The following is a 7044-nucleotide window of genomic DNA, read 5'->3' as shown; positions in this document are numbered from 1 at the left end:
GGAAGGAAGGAAGGAAGGAAGGAAGGAAGGAAGGAAGGAAGGAAGGAAGGAAAGAAGAGGTTCTTCCATGCACATTTTAAATCCTGCTCCATACAGCGTTCCACCACCGAGGACAAGGTCGGTCTGCGTGCCAGCACCACCTGCTGACCATTTCGTGGCAATGAAAGAGTACAGCAACAGAGGCATTCTCAGAGGGCTCCAAGATAAACTTGAGCAAGAATCAACAGGATGACCCTAACATATTTATTGGAGGTTTGAGATCAAATATAAGCAAAAAAGATCTGACCATTTGTTTTGATTTGAACAGGTTGTAGACTATGCAATTAAAATAGATCCAGTCATAGCACAGTAAAGCAGATTTGGGTTTGTTCTTCTCAAAGATGCTGCTAGTGAGTGTTAATAAGATTTTGGAACAGAAAGAACACAAACTGGATGGCAAATTAATAGGACCCAAAAGGGAAGGAACCCCTGCAAAGTGTTTTTTTCAGGTCTCACATACAAATAATTTCTTTTCCACTTTAGTGTTCTTATAGTCATATAGAAACAAAATCATATAGCTATTCATTCTATCCCTCAGCATGAACTTTATTGTCACCAATATTGCTTTGTTGTTACTGCCCAGTTGTTTCTGACTCATGGTGACCCTACATGTGCAGAGCAGAACTGTTCCATGAAGGTTTCTGTTGCTGTTGTTTCTGTTCTTTTTCCATTATCTTTTTATTGCCTTTGATGTACAAAAACAAAACAAACAGACCAAAAACAAAAATCCCTCATGCAGGGATCTATAATCATTTAAACAACCACAGGGCATATTCTGGAAGCCAGTCTCCTGGCCACAAGCACACAACCTTTCTCTTTCCATGAGTCTAGAGTCCTCAGCTGCTCTATCTCTCCATGCCATCACCTCTGTCTCCACCTCTGTGTTGCTGCTTCTTTGGTTAGGGTCCCATGTTCAGCTCATACTTTTCTCTCTTGATGATCCTAGGGGCCTCTGTTCCTGGAATGCAAGATTAACTACTCTCCCCTTTTGGTTATACAAGCTTTACCTTTACTATTGCAACAATCAAAATTAAGTATAATAATGACTACTCACGTTTGAATCAATGAATCCCATCTCCATCTCCTTTCACCAGGTTCATCTAGACAAGAGGAAAACTGTTCAGTAGGGATTCTACCTTCTCCTGTATACTCTGAAACTAAACTCCCTCTTGAAAACTTGTAAGTTGCCACCACTTCATGCCTTTGTAGCCTTCCACCACCACTTTAAGTAGCCAGTGTCTAAGTTGTCCATCCCTATCAACCCTGTGTACAGACCAGATAGCTTTGATCCTTGATGTGACGACTCCTTCCCTCTTGGTTGGAATTTTGAGTTACTACATCCATAAATATAGGTCAAGTTTATCAAATTATAGCAATTTACACTTGTTTCCTCAATTAAATTTCTGTGTCTTCTTCTAGTTGAGTTCTGATCATCAAGCCTTTGAAGCTAGGTCAAATAGGCACTATCTACAAGTTTGGGTGCTCTTGTGCATTCCCCCTTATTTCATATCAGCTGGATGCTTCACTCTCAGCTCTAATGCTTCATAGCTAGGTCCTTGTCCATGGGTTCAGGAGTCCCAAATATCACTACACTTTGGACCAACCAGCCCTTCCTCTTCTGTCATCTCAAGGTCATGAGAGCCTACGGTACATGGTCAAACTCAGCCCATATTTTCATTGCTGCCTTTTCCCCATTTCCACTCACAAGTAGACCAACATGGTCGCCAGCAAGCTTACATGCCTGCTTATGTATTTCCTTTGAGTGACAGTCTTGGAGGGGGGTTTGTTCTGAAACGCTCCCTGGTGAACAACTTGCCGTTTTTGCTTTTGATTTTTCCTGCTGGCCTTTCTTTCAAGAAATATCTCTTGTTCCTCTAGTCGCTCCAGGCTAGTCTGTATGTCTTTTCACCCAAAAAGGTTTTTGTGGGTGGACTGAATCCAGATACTTTTGAAGAACAAATTAAAGGATGTTTTGGTGCATTTGGAAACATTGAAAAAATTGAACTTCTCGTGGATACAAAAACAAATGAAAGAAGAGGATTTTGTTTTATCACATATATAGATGGCAGTCCATCTTGTTGCAGATCTTCCTCTTACTCACTGACTCTTCAGTTTACCAAGCATGATATCCTTCTCTAGGAACTGGTCCTTACTGATAACATATGTGAAGTATGAGAGACAGAGTCTCACAATCCTGGCCTCTAAGGAGCATTCTGGCTGTACTTCATCCAAGACAGATTTGTTTGTTCTAATGGCAATCCATGGCACTTTCAATATTCTCCTCCAACGCCATAACTCAAATGCATCAGTTCTTCTGCGGTCTTCTTTATTCATTGTCCAACTTTCACATGCAGATGAGGCTATTAAAAATACCATGGCTTGGACTTCCAGTTTGGAGTTGGGAGAAGCAGAGTCAGGTAGGACAAGCTCCTTGGGGGAGGTGCAGAAAAACCATAGAAAGTGCTTTCATAGAGCAGCTCCAGAGCTCTGGATCTAGTGAAAGGTGCAGGGCATCAGTTTCCTGTACCCACCAGTGGAAAAATCACTGTAGAAAGGTAAACAGTGCGATCTCAGAATCAATCAGGATGCATGGGACTCTCCCTGTGGCCACTCTGCCCAGGCTGAGATCAGAGGGTGGGGCCACAGCCAGATTGATACAGTGCTAAAAACCATGCAGTGGCATTTGAAAAAAGAGATGTGGGGGATTCTACACATTTCTTTCCTACTCTGCCCTGTCTCACCCTCTCTGCCCAGCCTGGACACCTTCGAGCAATTGGGAACTCATCCTCAAAAGAGTCCACTGTTGAGCCCACAGCTTTCCCACGGTACAGAAAGGAGGAGCCCCATTGGTTCCACAGGCTGATTCTTTGGTGGCTGCTTATGACATCTGACTCTGGGACCCAGCTCTAAAGTTGACGTAGGTGGTACCCTTTATTCCTGCCTACCCAGCAAGAAAAAGCAGGTCTGGCCATACAGAGAAACCATATGAACACTGCAAAATCCCAACATAAAAAGGCAAGAGCCAACACCAACTACTACACACCAAGGACACAGCTATTTTGAGAACTACACTGTGCACACACAGATACCTAACAGACCTTCAGAGATAAAAATAGTGGACAATATTTCTCCCATTAATTTCTCATTATCTATCTGTGTACCTCTATGGTGGTGACTAGAGGAGGGGCCTGAGTGAGTGGACATCCCCACCCACTGCTGGAGGTTTCTACTGTGCATGCATAGTGACATGCACAGCAAAGGCTACTGGTCAGTGGGCTATGGTTTTATTTTTGGTTTTGAGTGGTGGTTTTTGTCTCTGCTTTTATATTGTTTCTGTTTTTAGTCCTTTTGATCATACTTTTTTCCTGGGGGTAGGAGCTTTCTCTCCTTACATTACCGATGAAGAGACAGCAATCATGGCCATATAGCCAAACTACAAGCATACCCAATAATATCCCATCATTGGGTCAGGAGCCAATACCAGCTACTAGGCATTACACCTGAAAAGGGAAGTCTATCTCCAGATCACATCCACCAAGAGACACTCAGTAAACGTAACAACACAGCAACATACATTCATTTGATCATTGAAAATGCACCTAACTACTGAAAATGTCTAAGAAAAAGCAACACAATATCTCAGCACATATCCAATACCAGAAAAGAGTAACTGAGACAAATGAGTTTGAGGTAGACATAGGCTTTCCACAAGAAGAAGAGCAGGCTTTAGATTTGCCTGAGAAGGAATTCAGAAGAATGATACCGAGACAAATTCAAATGTTTCACAGAGGAGTGGAGGAAAATAAGGAAGAAGTCAGTAAAGTGCTACAGGAGCAATCAAATAAGTTAGATTTAGGACTGAGGCAGCTGAGGCAAGATGGGTCAAAGTCAGAGTGGTGGTCATGGTCCTGGAGGTGGCAAGAAGGATGACAAGGACAAGAAAAAGAAATATGAGCCTCCTGTCCCAACTCGAGTGGGGAAAAAGAAGAGGAAAACAAAGGGACCAGACACTGCCAACAAACTCCCCCTGGTGACACCTCACACTCAGTGCAGGTTAAAATTACTGAAGCTTGAGAGGATTAAAGACTATCTTCTCATCGAGGAAGAATTCATTAGAAATCAGGAACAGATGAAGCCACTAGAAGAAAAGCAAGAGGATGAAAGGTCAAAGGTGGATGATCTGAGGGGGAGCCCGATGTCGGTAGGGACTTTGGAGGAGATCATTGATGACAACCATGCCATCCTGTCTACATCAGTGGGTTCTGAGCACTACGTCAGCATTCTGTCCTTTGTGGACAAGGATCTGCTGGAGACGGGCTGCTCAGTCCTGCTTAACCACAAGGTGCATGCAGTGATTGGGGTGCTGATGGATGACACCGATCCCCTAGTCACAGCGATGAAGGTGGGAAAGGCCCCCCAGGAGACCTATGCTGACTTTGGGGGACTGGACAACCAGATTCAGGAAATTAAGGAATCTGTGGAGCTTCCTCTTACTCATCCTGAGTATTATGAAGAGATGCGGATAAAGCCCCCGAAGGGGGTCATTCTCTATGGCCCACCTGGCACAGGTAAAACATTATTAGCCATAGCCATAGCAAACCAAACCTCGGCCACTTTCTTGCTAGTGGTTGGCTCTGAACTGATTCAGACGTACCTGGGAGATGGGCCCAAACTCGTGCGGGAGCTGTTTCGAGTTAGGGAGGAAAACACATCTTCCATCGTGTTTATAGATGAGATCGATGCCATCAGCACAAAAAGATATGACTCGAACTCCAGTGGGGAGAGAGAAATCCAGCGAACGATGTTGGAACTGCTGAACCAGCTCAATGGCTTTGACTCAAGGGGAGATGTTAAAGTTATCATGGCCACAAACCAAATAGAAACCCTAGATCCTGCCCTCATCAGACCAGGCTGCATTGAAAGGAAGATCGAATTCCCCCTGCCTCATGAGAAGACCAAGAAGCACATCTTTCAGATCCACACAAGCAGGATGACGTTGGCTGATGATGGGACCTTGGACGACTTGGTCATGGCTAAAAACCACCTCTTGGGGGCCGACATCAAGGCGATCTGTACGGAAGCTGGGCTCATGACCTTGAGAGAACATAGAATGAAAGTCACAAATGAGGACTTCAAAAAGTTAAAAGGAAACGTTCTTTATAAAAAAACAAGAAGGCACTCCTGAGGGGCTCTATCTCTGAGTGAAGTACAAATCCTCCAAGATGTGGTTGGGAGTTTTTGCAGCCCCTCAGAGGAAACGGGTGGGTGGGGATGCTGTTCAGAAGATCCTTATTCTAGTTGTTTTTATTAGTGAACCATTCTTCATACCTTTTTGGGTGTGGTGTGTAGGACACCTGGTGGGCAGCATTCATCTGTGTCACTGTGCAGCCCTTACCCCAATAAAGTTTGTTCGAAAACTTAAAAAAAAAGATAGATATAGCAATGGAAACAATTCAAAACCTGAAAAAAAGAGGTCCAGATGATTAATAATAAAATATCAGAAATGGACAGTACACTGAAAGGGCAAAGAAGTAGAATTAAAAAGATGGAATCCAGAACCAGCAAGCTGGAATACAAATCTCTCAATACTGCTAAGATAAAAAAGCAAGCAGAAAAGAAGGATTAAAAAAATGTGCAGAGATTCATGCTGAAAAACATGACAAGGAATAACTTAAGAATTATTTGCATTCCAGAACAGGAAGAAATACAGAAGTCCACAGAGGAGATAGTTGAAGAGCTTCTGGAAGAAAATTTCCCTAATATCTTGAAGGCTGAGAAGATAAACATTCAAGAAGCTGAACGTTCCTACCCCAGGAAGTATAGACCCCAAAAGGAAATCACCAAGACATCATAATCAAGCTCTCCAAAATCAAAGACAAGGAGAGAATCCGAAAAGCAGCCAGGAGAAGAGAAGTATTACTTATAAAGGCAAGCAAATCAGATTAAGCTGACTTCTCAGCAGAAACTATGCAGGCAAGAAGGCAATGGGGAGACATATATAAAACCCTAAAAGAAAAAAAAACTGCCAACCAACAATCATCTATCGAGCAAAACTGTCAATCAAATACGATGGAGCAATCCAAACATTCCAGGATAAACAGAAGATAAGAGATTTTGTCAAAGCCAGCCCAGCACTTCAAGACATCTTAAAGGTAATTCTTTGGACTGAAAACCAACAAGAACAGACAACAACCAGAGATTGACAGGCGTTGGAAACACAACCTGGAACTCAGACAACAGATAACAAAGTCCAGAACAGAAAAAAAATTACAGCAACGAATTCAAAGGATCTGTAAGGTCAATGGATGATCAAAATAATTACAATGTCAAAGAAGGGGAAAATATACGAACAGAGATCCAGGTGGTAAGGAGATCAGGTAGATTGCAGATACAGTAGACTGTCTTAAATGGAGGAAAAAGTTAATAGACTATAGGGTAACCCCAAAGAAACTTAATACTTCACAACTTACATGAAAATGAATATCCAAGCAGAACAAGGAAACATGAAAAGTAAGAAGAAACTGACAAGAAATAGCACAAAAAAACTGTACTCAGCATAAGAAGGCATGCAGAACAAAGGAACGAACAGCACCACAAAAAAATTAACAACCACATTCATCACCTATAAGGGGAAATCAGGGAAAAACAGCAATAAAGCTGGAAGCTAAACCCTACAATGTTCAATAGACTCCTGTGAACCCGGGTGGAGACCTGGTTGGCCAGCAGTGTGGCAAGACCATTATTGTAAAAGATTAGGAAAAAGAACCCACCCTAAAAGGGGAAATAAATAAAACAAACTTTGCTGATCACCAGGATGCATAGGGCTGGGTGAAGGGAGGGAGGGAAGATGGAGCACAGGGTAGAGAATAGACAAAGGATAGCTTGGGTGCTGGGGGGGTGCAGTACACAAGAAGTGGGAGGGGAATGGAAGAACAAAGCGGATGGGAGAACAGTTAGGCAGGTTTGCATAAGTGGGACAGAGGTAAATAATGATGTATGCACAAC

At 42.8% G+C, this 7044-nt stretch overlaps 1 pseudogene; it reads left to right on the top strand.

The window, feature by feature from the left end:
* Window positions 1–3916: 3916 nt before the first annotated feature.
* Window positions 3917–5240, top strand: LOC102823659 (annotated as a pseudogene).
* Window positions 5241–7044: the final 1804 nt, after the last annotated feature.

Source organism: Chrysochloris asiatica, unplaced genomic scaffold (assembly GCF_000296735.1).
Source record: "Chrysochloris asiatica unplaced genomic scaffold, ChrAsi1.0 scaffold00026, whole genome shotgun sequence".
Lineage (NCBI taxonomy): Eukaryota > Metazoa > Chordata > Mammalia > Afrosoricida > Chrysochloridae > Chrysochloris > Chrysochloris asiatica.
Note: the sequence above shows the minus strand (reverse complement) of the source record. Positions and strands in the feature narration are given on the sequence as shown.